This window comes from Bos indicus, chromosome 26, assembly GCF_029378745.1.
Source record: "Bos indicus isolate NIAB-ARS_2022 breed Sahiwal x Tharparkar chromosome 26, NIAB-ARS_B.indTharparkar_mat_pri_1.0, whole genome shotgun sequence".
In the NCBI taxonomy this organism is placed as follows: Eukaryota; Metazoa; Chordata; class Mammalia; order Artiodactyla; family Bovidae; genus Bos; species Bos indicus.
In genome coordinates, this window is record NC_091785.1 from 11,082,926 (window position 1) to 11,102,607 (window position 19,682).

General features: G+C 43.9%; 1 protein-coding gene and 1 pseudogene across 1 annotated transcript in view; one reads left to right on the forward strand and one right to left on the reverse strand.

The window, feature by feature from the left end:
• LIPA (lipase A, lysosomal acid type) overlaps positions 1 to 19,682 on the reverse strand; it is a 128,628-nt gene that overhangs the window by 51,420 nt on the left and 57,526 nt on the right. The window lies entirely within an intron of this gene.
• On the forward strand, positions 2,924 to 16,543 carry LOC109578971 (DNA fragmentation factor subunit alpha pseudogene; annotated as a pseudogene).

Below are 19,682 nucleotides of genomic sequence, written 5' to 3' on the forward strand. Positions count from 1 at the left end.
GTCCTGTGGCCACTGCTGAGTTTTCCAAATTTGCTGGCATATTGAGTTCAGCACTTTCACAGCATCATCTTTCAGGATTTGAAATAGCTCAACTGGAATTCCATCACCTCCACTAGCTTTGTTCATAGTGATGCTTTCTAAAGCCCACTTGACTTCACATTCCAGGATGTCTGGCTCTAGGTCAGTGATCACACCATCGTGATTATTTGGGTCGTGAAGACTTTTTTGTACAGTTCTTCTGTGTATTCTTGCCACCTCTTCTTAATATCTTCTGCTTCTGTTAGGTGCATACCATTTCTGTCCTTTATCGAGCCCATCTTTGCATGAAATCATGAAATATTCCCTTGGTATCTCTAATTTTCTTATTACAGGTCTGCATTTTAATATCCGATCTTTCAGCTAATCTTTGTCCTGTGAGCTTGGTTCTCATCTCCGCATAACTATTTCTGCTGTTTCTGAAGTGCCAAAGATCCTTCTAGAAAAGCAGCTGATCAGGTGTGTGGTGAAGTGTTACAAGTCTGGCTTCTGCGATGCCATCAAGATGATGCTTCTCCCTGTGCCCTCCTTCCTCAGAGGAAACAGTCCCCCTTCTCGCATAATGGCAAAAGCTAATACATTTGATTTAAACATATGCCATGGGGGCACTGGGTTTGGGGTTCAAATTCCTAGAACTTCCACGGATGAGGCTTCTTCTGGGTCCCACTATGGAGGTACTACTGTCAAGGTAGAGTACTTGTGTTTTCTGCCTGGTGATGTTCACCTCGTGATCCTTTGTAACCCATCAATACAGGAGCTGTCAGAGCTGGAGTCTCTTACAAGTCACCTGAAGATGAATGCTGAGGGAGGTGCTCACCGGCTTCAGAAGAGGGAGGCGCCTGGGCTCTGCAGCAGGAAGGTCGGCGCTCACCCTCGGGGGACTCGCCTCTTCTGTCTCCATAGCTTGTGAAGGGGGCCTGCAGCCCCATTGTGTGACGTTGTTTTAGACGACCTGCTGTTACCTGCAGAAGAACAACCAGAAACTGTCCCGAAATGTCTCGAGTAGCTGTCAGCATCCTGGGCCTTCTCCGTGTCCACATCCTCCCGCTCAATGGCTCTCGCCTTGGTGCACCGTCTCTGGGGTGAAACCCTTCACTCTTCCTCCGAGCTCCTCGCGTTCTGCAGTTTGGTCACAGAGTCGAAGTTCCCACCCTCAGTGGGCAACTTGTAAGTGAATTTGTCGTGGTCATGGTCTCTCCTGGCGCTTCAGCGCCTCCCAAGCTCTGCCGGGCTCCGCGGTCCGAGTCCCTGGAGCTGGGGCTCAAAGCGCGGCCGGCGGACCCGGGTGAGGCCGGAGGGCAGTAGACACTTGGCCGCTCGGCAGTCCCGCCGCTCGCGCTGTCTGAGCCGTTAAGGATGTTGATTGTTACCAAACCGCCGGCTGGGAAGCCGGTCACAATTCAAACATCCATCAGAGATCATCCAGTTATTGAAGGATTGTATCATATTTTGGGCACCTACTTTTGCAATCTCTTAATATTTCACATCGGAGAAGGCAATGGCAACACACTCCAGTACTCTTGCCTGGAAAACCCCATGGACGGAAGAGCCTGGTAGCTGCAGTCCATGGGGTCGCGAAGAGTCCGACACAACTGAGCCACTTCACTTTCACTTTTCACATTCATGCATTGGAGAAGGAAATGGCAACCCACTCCAGTGTTCTTGCCTGGAGAATCCCAGGGACGGGGCAGCCTGGTGGGCTGCCGTCTATGGGGTGGCACAGAGTCAGACTCGACTGAAGTGACTTAGCAGAATATTTCATATTGGAAAGAAGGTGAATTTTTTAAATTTTCTTCACCAAAAATTGAGAAGTCCTAGTAATGAATCTGCAGGTCCAATTTGTGATGGCAACTGGATATGATTACAGAATCACCGAGGTCTTATGATGTAAGGACATGGGCTTAGACTTAGGGGCCAGAATTCTGGTCGGAAATCAAAAGGGGGCAGGGGTGGTCTTCTTCCCTCCAGGCAGCTGGCTGTGCTGTGGTCCTCTGCCCTGTCCCCTGATCCTCCCCCAGATCTGCCTTCCTCCTCCAAGTGCTCTTGGTAGCAGTTAAAGGTGGGGATGTGGTGCTTGCAGTTGGCAAGGACCCTGTGCTTCACCTGGGGTGTGGGCAAGGAGGGCTGCTGTTGGTTAGATTGTCTGATGGCTGAGGCTTCAGGGTGATCGGGCAGCCCTCTGGCCTCAGATCTCTTATAACCGGGGAGTGATACTAGAACATTACCTCTTATTTCTGGCCTATCAGTGAGTCCTGGATCTCCAACTCCACGTGAAACTGTGGACGCCAAGAAGTCAGTCTGCCCAGTCCTTGTAGCTCCATGTAAAGCTTTAGTTCCTCATATCCATGACCCACAATAATCCTCGGATCCTTCACAATCTGCTTTAAAGTGCCTCTCTAGTTGGGATGGAGAATGAGAAATTCCCTCAGCAGATTTTCTCATTCCATTGACAAGAATGGAATGTGATACGTTCTGCTCAGACCCTGCGTCCATAGCTCCTTGAGTTTCCATAATTCTAAAGGCAGGGAATCTCTTTGTAGACAGGATGACTTCCTATGGTTCTTCCCTGAGAGAGTTCTGGGGCAGCATGAGGGGGACCACCCCAGAAGGTGTCCAGTTTGTTGTAAAAGGTGAATTTGCTGCTGAAGCCAAAGTATGATGCTTGTGCTCACATCCAAGAGCAGGTTTTCTGCTTGTAAATCTCTGTGGACAGAACCCTCCTGGTGACCACACAGCACACACTACTGGTGGACTCTGCCCTCAGCCTCTCTGCTTTCCTACTGCCCTGAGCCATCGGTGCTCACCCACCTCTCCTCCACAAGCATCCTCTGAACAAGGCAGGGAGTTTCCTCAGCCTCTGTCACTTCAAATATTTCACTATGTTGGGATGATCCAAGCCTTCATGATTCCTGCTTTGTGGCACAGTCAGCAGAGGCTGGAGAGTCCTGCCGAGATCAGTGATCTTTATGGCTGTCGCTTTCCCATCCAGGACGTGCTGGCCAGCTTCACTGGAGCCCAGTCTCCCTTACTGACAGTCTCGAGGGCCTGGGGGAGACCATGTGAATCTGAGTGTCTCCTCAGCAGAGAAGGCTCAGAGGGCCCTTGGCATGGTGAGACCCCTGGTCTAAATCAAAACAAATTCAGTTCAAAATTCACCCCATGAACTGGTCTTTATGATGAGTCAAAACACAGTGCCAGACAAGAATAAAATAAGAAAAATGGGAGGTCCAGTGGCTAAGACTCTGTTCCTAATGCAGGGGGCCCAGGTTTGATCCCTGGTCAGGGAACTAGATCCCACATGCTGCAACCAAGACTTGGTACAGCCAAATTAAAAAAAAAAAGAAAAAGAAAAATGGGAACAGAAGTAAAAGAATAAAGAAAAAAATGAGAAGAAAAAAAAAAGAAACAGACAAAAATGCCAAAGAAGAAACAGGGTACCTCTTCAAAGTCTCTCAGGTGACTGAGAAGCAGCTGCCTGAGCCAGAGGACTGACAACCTAAGCCCAGTCAGGGACTTAGATACATGCTATGAACTCCAAAGCCATAGTTTCATATGAGGTCATGGAAAGACATGAACCTATCAACAAGGCTGGCATAACCCACTGTGATTTTCTCACTGTTCGATTTCACAACCTCCTTATTCTTAAATAGTAAGGATCTCAGAGAGCTTTTTACCTGGGTTAAAGTGACATTACCTTATTAGAAACTGAAACTTGTAGGATGCTTCAGTGGCCTTTTCTAGTTTGGAAAGGTGTGATTATTTTTGGCTTTTGAAAGCCTCATAAAGGTCTACACTTAAAATATTCAATTTCCTTTAAATTCTGAATGACTGGGCTCAAAACAACATCACAACTTAACTGGCATTATGAAACACATGTGATACTGTATGAAGTGCATCAGACACAATAAAGAACCTTGTTAGTATCTCTAAAGCCAAGGGGAAGCTAGCAGACATCATAGTTTAATTTCTTCTTCACAGATCTGCCCATTTCTTTGAAGTACATTTTTCTTTTCCCACAGTCCAACCTCAAGACTCTGCTCTAGCTCCTACCTCTTCCTGAAACATTCTCGGAGAGCCATACGGCTCCCTCCCCCACCTCATTTGCTCCAGCGTCACTTTCTTAGACTCTGGTGACAGTAGGCGCATGAAACCAGTTACATTTGCTGAAAGCCTGTCATTGATGGAACTCATTGAAAGCAAGCCTATTTCACAAAGCCAGCGAAAAGAACTTGTAAGAGTTGTTGTAATTTAATGAAATTGATCAATGCAAATAATTTACCTTGTATAGATGTGAGGTTTTGTAACTTGAGTTACAAAACCCCCAGGATTAGAGCCCATGATGGACGTCATATACTTTCTTCTTTTTCCATCATAACCTTGTGGTCGTGTGGCCCTCCTCTGTCCCTTCTGTCTCTCTCAGCCATCTCAGACCTATTAGGAGGTGTCCAGTATCTGGAAACATTTCGGCATCTCAGGCCTCCACTGACCCAGCAGCTGCTTGCAGAAGAGCAGCTGGGAATCCTGGGGATGAGCGACTCTCACTGGGTCACCATTAATTGTGAGGAAATGTTCTGGCTTTTCCATCAAGTGTTGTAGTTACCATGATCAAGGCGCTGTGCTAGGCAGAGAGGGGGACTCTACGTCTCCACACATCTTTAGGAGTGTTTGGGGAGAAAGAACACACACTGAAATTAGAAAGGAAGAGAGGGGCATCCCCGGTGAGCCAGTCTTTAATAATCCACCTTCCAATGCAGGGGATGCTGATTCGATCCCTGATCAGGGAACTAAGATCCCACATCCCACAGGGCAACTAAGCCTGCATCCACAACTAAGGCCTGATGAAGCCAAATACATTTAAAAAAGGAAAAGAGGAGAGAAGAAAACAGAAGGACAATGTCAGGCAGTGTTTATGTTCTGATACAATCTTGGTTGTTTACTTTTGCTTTTAGTGCTCGTGCTTCTGGTGTCATTTCCAAAAAATCATTGTCAAGACAGATGTCAAGGAGCTTTTTCTACAAGGAAAATTTTGAGACGCTGGAGGGGTCGAGGGCGCTGTCCGGTTTCCCCACTAGGGGGCGGGCTTGGTCACTAGTTGATTGCAGTGTTTTTCCCACTTGTGCACACACAAGCTCAGACTCCTTCCCAGCAAACCATTCTAGTCCTTTGCTACCAATTCATGGGAGTTGATGTTCAAGACGAAATGTTCTGCTCATCTTGACTTAGCCATAATATACATTCTATTGAAGCCAGTTCTCTTACAATGCCTCTGATGGATGATTCAAGACTTCCCACATTTGCCTCCAACTTTTCTAACTCTAAACAATGACATGCCATCAAATGGAATGCTTTCTGGTGCTCAATAAAGCCTTCACTGTTCTTGTATTACTGTGTAAGTCTTTGGAAGTCTCCAGAATTGCTCCCATCTCAATAACATTCCAGCATCCTTCAGCCAGCGTTTAAGAGCTGCTTCTGTAGCAAAGTCTTCTAACCATTTAGGCCTCACAGAATTTTATATGATCACTTCATTTAAATGGGAGAAGGCAATGGCAACCCACTCCAGTACTCTTGCCTGGAAAATCCCATGGATGGAGGAGCCTGGTAGGCTTCACTCCATGGGGTTGCTAAGAGTCGGACACGACTGAGCGACTTCACTTTCACTTTTCACTTTCATGCATTGGAGAAGGAAATGGCAACCCACTCCAGTGTTCTTGCCTGGAGAATCCCAGGGACAGAGGAGCCTGGTAGGAGGCCATCTATGGGGTCACACAGAGTCGGACACGACTGAAGCGACACAGCAGCAGCAGCAGCAGTGTTTTGCCACAAGATTTCTTCCTTGGTTAATGCTTTTTTTTTCTTCCTATTTAAGAAATCATGTCTGCCCCAATTTACCTAAGTATCAATAAAAATGCTAAAAAATCAGAGCTGACAACTAATACATTTTTGACACCCAGGAAAGAGGTCTGCTAGGAAAAATATTGTAAAGGGGAGCAGCGAGGACCCTGCTAAGGACAGGCTCAGGTCACAATTGTCAGGACTATATTGATCACTTGGTCGAAAGATTTAGCCAATGTATAGATGGAGATGGTATGTTTGGGATGTTCAATGACGTTTTCCTGAGCTTTAGGTCATTTGTAGTAATAACAGAAATTCGAAGCAAAAGGAGGTAGGCTGGATAACTGTTGCTGTGCTGTGCTCCAGTGTGTTTGACTCTTGGCAACCCCATGGACTATAGCCAGCCAGGCTTCTCTGTCCATGGAATTTCACAGGCAAGAATACTGGAGTGGGTTGCCATTTACTTTTCTGGGGATCTGCCCAACCCAGGAATCAAAGCCATGTCCCATGCGTCTCCTGCACTGGCAGGAAGATTCTTTACCACTGAGCCACATTAGGTGCCATTTCCTTAAGATGCTCTGTGACTATGAAGAACATATCGGGCCACAGAGCAAGGACTAACTCCCAACAGCTAGTGGACTCAGTATAATCAGCTACTTGCTTATGTAAACAAGTTTTACCGGAACATATATTGTCTATGACTGCCTTTGCACCTTAACAACAGAGTTAAGGAGTTGAGGCAGAGACTGTATTGCCCACAATGCTGAAAATATTTACCATCTGGCCCTTTAAAAAAGTTAGAAATCTCTCCTAGAGAACATTATTATAGCTGTGAATCCCATTCCTGGGATCCTTGACACTCACCATCTGGAAGAAACTGCTGATGGTGTGCTAGTAATCCCTGGACAAAATACAGGCACCCACTGAGGTATTTTTTGGCTATTTGAAATGTTTCAATGCTTTGCATGAGATATAATTTAAATAATAAGAATCTAAAATAGAGCAAGGGATTATCCCTGGTCTTGCACTCTACTGTAAGAATATTTGCACATTTGTTGCTTTGAATTGTCTTTGTTAGAGACAAGAGAATGAAAACCCAAATGAAAATGAGAAACTTATATATGGCTATAGACATTGTCAGTCATTTGGGTATAATTAGAGAAGTAGACGTGACCTCGAGGGAAAGGACTATATTCATGGACACAGGATACATTCATGGTACCTGAGTTCAGACAGCCTTTAGTGTTGATCCTCTTAGAAGGGGGGATGTTCAAGTCTCTGCTCTGCTCAGTCCTCAAAAGCAGCTCACAAATTACAAAGAGAGACCTCTGCATTGAACAGCTAAGAAACCAGAGCAGGTCATTGTCTATACTATCTTGATTAGGATATAAAAGAATTTTAAAAAAATTATTTTGATTGATGTCTGCCCCTTAGCATCCTAGACCTTGTATTCATTGACTCATCCAACAATACCATTTACGCTACTAAAATCTGGCAAGATGAATATTTCCCCTGTGGGGACAAGAGACTGTGGATAAGGGTGGGGACCAGGGCTCCCAGGAGGAACTGTCATTTCTGTGTCTGATGGAAGGTAAGTGACTTCGTTGAGGACAGACTTCCTTGGAGTTTTCTTCAGAACCCACACAGAGGCAGAATGATTGCATTTGTCGGTGCTGCTGCTGTCATCAGAAGAGGCATCTGGTGCTATGATTGCTTTTCATCATCCCGTTGCTCAACGCTGACCTTTCTTTCCCTATATTCTGTTCCACTTTTTTTCTGAAGTTAAAAGAAACAAATGAGTTTCTTTTTCTTAGGTTTCTTTTCACCTTCTCAGCCGCAGATCTTTTCAAAGATCCGCAGATATTTGCAAACATTAGGTAAGCTGCCAGTTTCACATTTCTGTGGAAATCACTCACAGGACCCGCTCCTCTCTACACAGCTTGCTTTCCAGGTGGCTGCAAAGTAGCAGATATTTCTGTCCCTTCCCCTCCATCCAGAGTTCTTCCTCCAGCTCCCTTAATTAAGGTTTTTAAAAATATTTATTTGACTGCATCAAATATTTAAATATTTATTTATTTATACTTACTTATTTAGTTGTGTCATATGGGATCTTTCTTTGTGGCGCATTGACTCTCTGGTTGCAGTGCCTAGGCTTAGTTGCCCCAGAGCATGCAGGATCTTAGTTCCCCGACCAGGGATCAAACCCACATCCTCCACATTGTAGGGTGGATTCTTATTGTATGGACATTCTCTCACACTGGGTCCTGTGTCTCCTAAATTCTATTTCTTTATTCACTCCTAATTTTGATGGGACAATTCCTCTCAGCTTCCTGAAGAAGAGGGCATGGAAAGGAAATTTTATTTACATGTATAAAAGTATATTTTTCCTCATATTTAAATAATTATTTGGCTATGTTTAGAATTCTAAGTTAGAAACTATTTCTCCACAGTATTTCTGAAGGCATTTCTCCACTGTCTTCTAGCTTTTACCAGTTGTTGAGAGGTCCAATAACATGTGGATACTTGCTTACATTAATCCTTTTTCCCCTAGAACTTGTAGAATTCTCCTTGTCACCAGTATGTTCTAAAAGTTTACAATCGTGTAGTTGGGAAGGATTTATTTTTATCCATTTGGAAACATACTGCTCAGCTCAGGGAAATTTTATTGGATTTTTCTTGAAAACTTTTTCTTCCTTTCATTTTCTTTGTCCTCTCTTCCTAGCATTCTTTTTGGTTAGATGATGGTCCTCATAGTCTGATTCTCTAATTTTAAAATTTTATATATGCTATTTTCCTTTTTTAGTCTGTTTTTCTATTTGAAAGAATTTTTTTCTGTTTTGTTCTAATCTTTCTTTTGAGTTTTTCCACTCAATTGTTGCTTTAATTTCCAAGAGTCCCTCCAAGTTCTTTAAATGTTCGACTTCTTTCATAGCATTTTATTTTATTTTATGGATGCAATGTCTTCTCCAATATCTGAATTTACTGATGGTAGTTTGTTGTTGCTGCCTTAACTCTTCTCCCTTCAAATCGCTTGTGTTTGGCCACTGTCCTCTATATTTGAGGCTTTCTTAAACTATCTGGGGATCCTTTGATTCTAATTCAGAATTAAGAGTGGAACACTAACTGGCCAGAAGCATGTGTGTGGGCTAGATGACTGGGTTTCCTTTTCAGGTGATCTCACTGCGCCATTTTACTGAGGTCATGCTGAGACCATGATCTTTAGGCTTTTTCCCTGGACTTCCCTGATTTCCTTCATCGGTCCAGTTCAGTCACTCAGTTGTGTCCGAGTCTTTGCCAGCCCATGGGCTGCAGCACACCAGGCTTCCCTGTCCATCACCAATTCCCGGAGCCTGCTCAAACTCATGTTCATCAAGTCGGTGATGCCATCCAACCATCTCATCCTCCACAACTGTCTTCTAATCTCTTGCCTGGAGGGAATAAGTCTGGGTGCAGTATCTGACTCAGGAAGAAGACATGGTCTCAAAATTTTATATACAAACATAAATTTAGCACTCCTGTTTTCAGTATAGTATCCCAGAGTTTCAACTGTGCCTGTAACCCCAATCCAGGCCCCTTCATTTTATCTTCTATCTAAAATAAACCTACCATCTTCTACATAAATTGGGGAGTGGGAGTTGCAAAGACTAGAGGGAGAGTCTTTAGGTATAGATTCTCCTTAAACTTTTCATCAGTCCTCCTAGTCTTAGCTTCAGTTCATCCCTACATACACATATACATTCGATTGATTGAAATGGCAATGTATTTGCTTTGTGATATTACGTAAGTAACTAGGTCTTTGAGTTTCACATCTGAAAATGGGAATACTGACCACCTACCTCCTGGGGCTGCTGTGAATATGTGTATGGCCTCATTTGATTAACATAACTTATTGTTACCCATAGAGATAACAATACTAATAAATAGCCTTTTCAGATGCTTTCTATGTGCCAGGCAATGTTACAGGCACTTTTTATGTATCTCATCACACCCTCACAAAAAAGATGAGAAATCTAAGCTCAGAAAGGCTAAACAACTTGCACAAGGTCACAAAAAGAATACTGTAACTTCATCTGCCAGTTAGTTCTCAGGTTCTGAGTCCTGATTTTTAAAGTTTCCTTCCTTTTTCTAAGTCAGATTCCTGGCAAGAAACTGACAAACTCAAGCTGAGTCATTGAAGAAAGCTGAATAAGGAAGTCCCTTGAGAGTCCCTTGGATTGCAAGGAGATCCAACCAGTCCATCCTAAAGGAAATCAGTCCTGAATATTCATTGGAAGGCTGGACACTGAAGCTGAAACCCCAATACTTTGGCCACCTGATGCAAAGAACTGACTCATTGGAAAAGACCCTGATGCTGGGAATGATTGAAAGCAGGAGGAGAAGGGACGACAGAGGATGAGATGGTTGGATGGCATCACCAACTCAATGGACATGAGTCTGAGTAAGTTCCAGGAGTTGGTGATGGACAGGGAAGCCTGGCATGCTGCAGTCCATGGGGTCACAATTCTGCTTTATTGACTATGCCAAAGCCTTTGACTGTGGAGATCCAACCAGTCCATTCTAAAGGAGATCAGTCCTGGGTGTTCTTTGCAAGGACTGATGCTGAAGCTGAAACTCCATAATACTTCGGCCACCTGACTCATTGGAAAAGACTCTGATGCTGAGAGGGATTGGGGGCAGGAGAAGGGGATGACAGAGGATGAGATGGCTGGATGGCATCACCGACTCAATGGACATGAATTTGAGTGAACTCCGGGAGTTGGTGATGGACAGGGAGGCCTGGAGTGCTGCGATTCCTGGGGTCACAAAGAGTCGGCCAGGACTGAGCGACTGAATCGAACTGAACTGAGCCACTGAACTGAATAAGGAAGTGGGTTGGATGTAGAGATAAGAAGAGGTGATATAATACCCTGGGGCTACTAACAAACTAAGCCCCACCCCAGAGAGTCACGAAAAAAGGAGAAGTTATAGCAGCGTAAAGAAATAGAAGAAAACAATAGAATGGAAAAGACTAGAGATTTCTTCAAGAAAATTAAAGATACCAAGAGAACATTTCATACAAAAATGACTCAATAGAGGACAGAAATGGTTTGGACCTAACAAAAACAGAAGATATTAAGAGGTGGCAAGAACACACAGAAGAACTGTACAAAAAAGACCTTTACAACTCAGATAATCATGATGGTGTAATCACTCACCTAGAGCTAGACATCCTAGAATGTGATGTCAAGTGGACCTTAAGAAGCATCACTACAAACAAAGCTAGTGGAGGTGATGGAATTCCAGTGCAGCTACATCAAATCCTAAAAGATGATGCTGTGAAACTGCTGCACTCAATATGCCAGCAAATTTGGAAAACTCATCAGTGGCCACAAGACTGGAAAAGGTCAGTTTTCATTCCAGTCCCAAAGAAAGGTAATGCCAAAGTATGCTCAAACTACTGCACAATTGCACTCATGTCACATGCTAGTAAAGTAATGCTCAAAACTCTACAAGCCAGGCTTCAACAATACGTGAACTGTGAAATTCCAGTTGTTCAAGGTGGTTTTAGAAAAGGCAGAGGAACCAGAGATCGAATTGCCAACATCCGCTGGATCATGGAAAAAGCAAGAGAGTTCCAGAAAAACATCTCTTTCTGCTTTATTGACTATGCCAAAGCCTTTGACTGTGTGGATCACAATAAACTGTGGAAAATTCTGAAAGAGATGGGAATACCAGACCACCTGACCTGCCTCTTGAGAAATCTGTACGCAGGTCAGGAAGCAACAGTTAGAACTGGACATGGAACAACAGACTGGTTCCAAATAGGAAAAGGAGTACATCAAGGCTGTATATTGTCACCCTGCTTATTTAATTTACGTGCAGAGAACATGATGAGAAACGCTGGGCTGGATGAGGCACAAGCTGGAATCAAGATTGCAGGGAGAAATATCAATAACTTCAGATATGCAGATGACACCACCCTTATGGCAGAAAGCAAAGAAGAATTAAAGAGCCTCTTGATGAAAGTGAAAGAGGAGAGTGAAAGAGTTGGCTTAAAGCTTGACATTCAGAAAACTAAGATCATGGCATCCGATCCCATCACTTCATGGCAAAGAGATGGAGAAACAGTGGAAACAGTGGCAGCCTTTATTTTGGGGGGCTCCAAAATCATTACAGATGGTGCCTGCAGCAATGAAATTAAAAGACACTTACTCCTTGGGAGAAAAGTTATGACCAAACTAGACAGCATACTAAAAAGCATAGACATTACTTTACCAACAAAGGTCCATCTAGTCAAGGCTATTGTTTTTTCAGTAGTCATGTATGGATGTGAGAGTTGGACTATGAAGAAAGCTGAGTGCTGAAGAATTGATGCTTTTGAACTGTGGTGTTGGAGAAGCCTCTCGAGAGTCCCTTGGGCTGCAAGGAGATCCAACCAGTCCATTCTAAAGGAGAGCAGTCCTGGGTATTCTTTTGAAGGAATGATGCTAAAGCTGAAACTCAGTACTTTGGCCACCTCATGTGAAGAGCTGACTCTTTGAAAAGACCCTCATGCTGGGAAAGATTGAAGTTGGGAGGAGAAGGGGATGACAGAGGATGAGATGGTTGGATGGCATTACCGACTCAATGGGCATGAGTTTGAGTAAACTCTGGGTGTTGGTGATGGACAGAGAGGCCTGGCATGCTGCAGTCCATGGGTTTGCAAATAGCCAGACACAACTGAGTCTGAACTGAAAAAGGGAATTGTAAACAAGCCAACTGATGGCATCTGTGGGCTTCAGGAGAGGAAAGTTCTGCAGTGTGGAAGCCCCAGAAGTAAATACTCAAGGATACCATTCCCTCTCTCTGAGATCTGATTGTGTCTCCCTTTGGCCAAACCCCTTGGGAAGCCCGAGACCATAGAGCTCCTTGTCTGATGGTGACAGTCAGGTGGAGAAGGATGCAGAGTGGAGCTGTAGGGGCAAGTAGAAACTATCATGTCCCAATTCCATGGACTCATAAGACCTACATTACTTAGTTTTCAGAAATGCATTACAGCATTACAGCTCAAAAGCAAAAACTTAAAGGTGGAGGATAAAAACATAGAGAAGTAAATAAAGATGAAAAATATCTTCATCAAATACTTTCATCAAAGTATTTCACCAAAAGTATATTTTGGTGTCAAGTGAAAGTCACTCACTCATGTCTGACCCTTTGCGACCCTATGTCCATGGAATTCTCCAGGCCAGAATACTGGAGTGGGTAGCCGTTCTCTTCTCCAGGGGATCTTCCCAACCCAGGGATTGAACTCAGGCCTCCAGTACTGCAGACAGATTATCAGCTGAGCCACCAGGGAACATTTTGGTGTAGACCTTCCCTTAGAAGCAGACTTAGAGAATCACCCTCATGTATCACTACCAAATCTTCTGCCTGTGTAAATCTGTGCCTTCAGGATGCCTTCCCTTCCATAATTTGGATGAATTATTCCTAGTATTTTTTTTTAAGTCAAGCATCATAATTTTGTTCTAGTACACATCCCATTTCACCTACTTAAAACTCCTCTCCAGCAATTATGAGCTCTTTGGTATCCCAGTTTTCCATCTCTCTGATCAGCATATATACATTCATTAAGTGAAGTGAAAGTGAAGTCGATCAGTCATGTCGGACTCTTTGCGACCCCATGGACTGTAGCCTACCAGGCTCCTCTGTTCATGGGATTTTCCAGGCAATAGTACTGGAGTGGATTGCCATTTTCTTCTCCAGGGGATCTTCCCAATCCAGGGCTTGAACCTGGGTCTCCTGCATTGTAGACAGACGCTTTACTGTCTGAGCCACCAGGGAAGTCCATTACATTCATATCACCCAATTCAAAAGCAATATTGCCTCAGTCCTCTCTAGTTTTACCCACCCAAGTTTCTGCTTTTACAGTGAAATTTAGAATTGTCTCCTTACTTCTTGTTTTTTTGTTTACTCATTCCACACAAGCATTTGTTTCATCACTCTTGATTCACACACAAAGTTACCAGTGACCAACATGTTGCCACTTTTCTGTCCTTGTTGTGGTTCTTTCTCAAGAACTAATTCTACAGCTTCCTCTTTGGAACTTCTGTTTTTAAATTGGTTCTTACAGCAGCATCACCTTCTGGTTTTCTTCCCTCCTCACTGGCCACTCCTTACCTCTTCTGCAGTTTTTCATCCTCTATCCAATTTCTCTGACTGTCACTGTGTACCAAGTCTTCATCTGGGCCAGCCCTCTCCTCTGCCTCTAGTCTTTCTATAGGTAATGGCTTGCAGACCCAAGGCTTTCAGAACTACCTACATGCTCAGGAATTCCAGATTTATCACTCCAGCCTGGACCTTTGAAGTCCTGACTCAAATATCTAGCTATTGCCTTATTAGTTCCACTTGGATATCTACTAGGCATCTCAATTTGATGATCTCAAAACAGAACTCTTAAATCTACTCCCAAAGTCTACTATTCTCCCATAAATCTGCTATTCCTGTTGTCTTCATCTCAAAGTTATCAGGGTCTATCAAGTTGCCCAGGTCAAAAACTCACTATAATCCCAATTTCTCTTTTTACCTTATACTATATACCATCAGTTCAGTTCAGCTCAGTCACTCAGTCATGTCAGGGTGACAATATACAGCCTTGACATACTCCTTTTCCTATTTGGAACCAGTCTGTTGTTCCATATGAAGTTCTAACTGTTGCTTCCTGACCTGCATACAGATTTCTCAAGAGGCAGGTCAGCTGGTCTGGTATTCCCATCTCTTTCAGAATTTCCAACAGTTTATTGTGATCCACATAGTCAAAGGCTTTGGCATAGTCAATAAAGCAGAAATAGATGTTTTTCTACAACTGTCTTGCTTTTTCCATGATCCAGCAGATGTTGGCAATTTGATCTCTGGTTCCTCTGCTTTTTCTAAAACCACCTTGAACATCTGGAAGTTCACAGTTCACGTATTGTTGAAGCCTGGCTTGGAGAATTTTGAGCATTACTTTACTAGCGTGTGAGATGAGTGCAATTGTGCGGTAGTTTGAGCATACTTTGGCATTGACTTTCTTTGGGATTGGAATGAAAACTGACCTTTTCCAGTCCCGTGGCCACTGCTGAGTTTTCCAAATTTGCTGGCATATTGAGTGCAGCACTTTCACAGCATCATCTTTCAGGATTTGAAATAGCTCCACTGGAATTCCATCACCTCCACTAACTTTGTTTGTAGTGATGCTTCCTAAGGGCCACTTGACTTCACATTCCAGGATATCTGGCTCTAGGTGAGTGATCAAACAATCCTGATTATCTGGTATTACCATATAACATAGGGAACTATATTCAGTATCTTGCAATAGCCTATTAATAAAAAATAATATGATATACATACGTATATTATATATATAACTGAATCACTTTGCTGTATACCTGGAACTAACACAATATTAATTAACCCCCAAAAATGTGGGCTTTCAAGCTAGACTGCCTAGATTCAAATTCTACCTCTACCAGTTAATAAACTATATGACCTTGCACAAGTTATTTAATGCCCCATCTGCAGATAGTAGCTCCTTCCCTACAGAGTTGTGAGGATTACATGAATTAATACAAGTGAAGTCCCTAGGACAGTACCTGGCATATAATTAGTGATCAAGAGATGTTAACTCTTATTTTCATTATCATTATCTATCTTCTTTCTCAAAGTTCTATCATATTTTACATTCAATAGAACACATGATATCCTGCATTTGTCTTAGTCATGGACTTTGACCATTTCCTCACACCAGTTAATGCACTTCTGCATGTTTAATAAATATTCTTGAAACGCCACCTGCCTTGGTGTGAAGAAGGTACACTGTGAAACTTTAGGAGGTGAAAGAATTCAAAATCAGTATAAAATAAATTAGATTTGAGTATAACATTAAAAATCCAGGCTCTTTAAAGCAGTGTCTGCTGTGCTGCAACAATAGCCAGGAACAGCATGGTGTGGCCATTTCTTGTCTCAAACAGCTGAGGAACAAGGCTTGTGACATTCTGGCCATTGATAAGTCCCTGGCACCAGTCACCCTGCCTGGCAGACGATGTCGCTATAGCGGATGACAATGATTACTTCCTGTGTCTTCCTACCAATACTAAGTTTGTGGCTTGGCTGGGAATGAGAAGTGGACACACAATTCAGATGGAGGTACAGCTTGGATTACCCAGGAATCCTTCAACAGAGGTGAAACAGCAGGGCAGGGTTGAAGTGGAAGAACGTGGCCAGGCAGCTGAAGGAAGACCTATCCAGTATCATCCTGCTGTCTGAGGAGGAGCTCCAGATGCTCATTAATGTCCTGTGTTTGGAGCTGGCTCAGGAACTCGGCCAAAGTCATGTGACAGTCCAGGGGCTCCAGCAGGTGCTTGACCAGAAAGAGGAAGCCCGTCAATCCAGGCAGCTCCTGGGACTTTACCTCTGGGCTTTGGAGAAGGAAGGTAGCATCTTATTGAAGCAGCAAGAGTCCAGAACTGACCTCAGGGACAAGAGGGAAGTTGTTGACATGAGTGTTAGAGAGAGCTCCTCCAAAGTTACACCTGCGAGCCAGATCCTCTTGGTGCTAAAGGAGAAACCTGCCCCAGAGCTGAGTTTGTCTAGTGAGGATCTGGAGGTGGGCGAGCACCAGGGACCCTGACCTTTGCAGGGAGACACTTGTATCGGGCTTTTTTCACCTCTGCAAACCCTGAATCATAGCTGCCAATTTGCCTATTATTATGTGCAAAACTTACCTTGTTGCTGAGTTGGTAAAGAATCTGCCTACAATGCAGGATACCCAGGTTCAATTCCTGGGTTGAAAAGATCCCCTGGAGAAGGAAATGGCAATCCACTCCAATATTCTTGCCTGGAGAATCCCATGAACTGTAGCCTGTCAGGCTTCTCTGTCCATGGGGCTGCAAGAGTTGGACATGACTTAGCAACTAAGCCACCACCGTAACATTAAAAATAAAGATCATTATTTGGGCACAGAGTGAATTTGTGAGCTATTCCTCTTTACTGATAAATATGCTTGTCTCCCTTGGATGGTCACTTGACAAAGCAAATTCTTTTCTTTCCCCCTGTCCCCCTTTGCTTCCCCTCTTCCTGACTCTGTAGATATGAGTTTGTCTTCCTTTCTCTCTCTTTCTCTCTCTTGTCCCCAGACTGATATGCATGCATTTAGAAAGACTAATGGAAAGAATTCAATCAAATCTAGGAATGAATCAAATCTTGGTGAATAAAATGGTCTCTTGCACATGGATTGATCTGGGAAGGACTGCTGAGCTAATTTTTAGCCACTGTTGTCTGGAATGAATGCCAGCTCCCTAATTAGTACAAGAATTTATCCTTCTCCCATGTCTTGTCTGTCAGGTAATATCTTAATACTGTCTCCTCCAAGACAAGTTGAAACAGCCTGCAAAAGAAACCACAAGGTTCATGGTTCATCTTACTACTGTGTGAAGGTAGATGAAGGACTATAAATCGGTACATCTTCTGTATATTTAACCTCTTCTAAGAAGTGGCCCAATGCCTACGCCTTAAACCTGTTACTTTGTACATCTGCTTACTCACATTCCTAGATGTTCACTTTCCTTAGCTACTGTGAAATCAACACACATTCCTTAGAAAATATCTTTCTACAACTGAAATGCCATTTTACCTGGAATGTACGTGGTGAAGAAAGCTCCTTAGATGATTTAGAAGACAGAGGATATGATCAGGTAGAGTTTTTAAACACAGAATTCAAAGCAATCATGTACAATCTGTTTGCCTATATTAAACACTGCAGAGGCCAATACCAGGTGGCTCTGGAATACTTAGAACCAGCAGAGGAATTTATCATGCACAGACAGGATCACCAAGGCAAAATTGGACATCTGGTCACCTGGGGAAGCTATGCCTGGGTCTGCTATCACCTGGGCAGGCTTCTAGAAGCACACACTTACATCTGTGCATGCGTGCATGGTAAGTCACTTCAGTCATGTCTGACTCTTTGTGACCCTATGGACTGTAGCACACCAGGCTCTTCTGTCCAAGGGATTCCCCAGGCAAGAATACTGGAGACATTTACATCCACAGGGTGGGAAATCTTTGCAAGAAGTGTACAAATTCCTATAGAATTGAATGTCCTGAGATTGACTGTGAAGAGGGAAGGACACTTCTAAAATGGGGAGAAAAGTACTATGAACAGGCTATGCAGTGTTTTGAGAGGCTCTGGAAAAGAAACCCACCAGCCCAGAATTCTCCCTGGGACTGCCCACACACTCTACTGTCTGCATGACAAAGCACCAACAGAGATCACCATTCACTGTCTGAGGCAGGCCACCAAGTCGGAGCCAGATAACAAGCACATTAACACTCTCCTGGCTCTGACTCTTCAACCGATCAAGAAAGAAGCAGAAGAGACAAGCTAGTAGATGAAAACACCATGTCCAACAGACATACTCTGTGGTGCAGCCAAATATTACTGAAATAAAGGCACTCTGGACACAGTTATAGAATCATTGATACTTAAAAGGCCTTAGAAGCAGTGCCAAACAACATTGACTAACATCCCGAGGTTGGATGCTGTCTACAGAGCAAAAATCAGATGAATACAGAAACCAAATAAATGTTCAACGAATAAGGACAGAGAACTACAGGAAATTATGAAAGGCGCTGTTCAGTTGAATATTAACCCCCCTGTACCTGCTCAGACCTTGCCTGCCTCTACATATCAGATCGGTATGGTGAGGCAGAGTATTGCTTCTAGAAAGAATCCAGTAAGGATCTCTCTCCAGTGGAGAGACAAGTGCTCAGCTGCACTATGACCACTCTCAGAGGCCAGCAGATGTGCAAAGACCACACCATCTGCCATTACCCAGAGGGCTACACCACTACAGCAAGTTAAAACTGAGTAGGAAAAACCGATCCTAGACCTAAGAAGAATTGCCAGACTCTGAAAATGCCTCAGACATTGTGGGTTGGCGAGTCTCCAGACTCCCTCCTAAAGTGACTAGGAAAGGGCACCCAAGAGCTGATGGCTGTTGGCCCATCCAGCCTCCAACCCTGGCAGATTTGACCCCTCCTCGTCTCTGGCTGAGAAGGGCAGTAAGGAAATGGTAGAGGGTGCAGGGGGGCCCACGACTCAGAAAAGCAGGAAGCCCTAGAGAGGCCATAAGCAGGCCTCTGGGCTTCAGAGAGAGAGGGGGGAGAGCAAGCAAGGCCTGGTGTGGTGGTCACAAAGGGCAGGTTAATGGGGGAGAGAGAGAATCTGAAACCTCACAGGAGTGCAGCTGAATGGTGGGGCATTTCATTTTGCTGTTGCTTTTTCCTGGTTCTGAAAATTCTCTCATCCAAATCTGGAAATTCAGAATCACATTTCCTCTGCTATATAGATGTTCTGGGGGCTTCTCTGGTGGCTCAGAAGATAGAGAATCTGCTGCAATGCGGGAGACCCAGGTTCAATCCCTGGGTCTTGAAGATCCCCTGGAGAAGGGAATAGCAACCCATCCCAGTACTCTTTCCTGGAGAATTCCATGAACAGAGGAGCCTGGCTGGCTATAGTTCATAGGGGTGCAAAGAGTTGGACATGACTGAGCAAGTAACACTTTCACTTTCACAGATATTTTGAACAAATGTTGCTTTGAGGGAAAGGACTTGCTTTGGGGACTATATGATCCAGGCTTATTCTCAGTTTGCGTCGTCCAGATTTCCCAGCTCTCACTCACCCAGTGACTTGCACACGGCCTGACATACAGCATACATTCAACATTCGCTGAGTGAATTAGTGACTAGAACGTCACTCCAGGGTGGTCCTCTTTCCTCACTCTTTAAACTCCAAAATAAATTCCATGTATGTCAAAGTT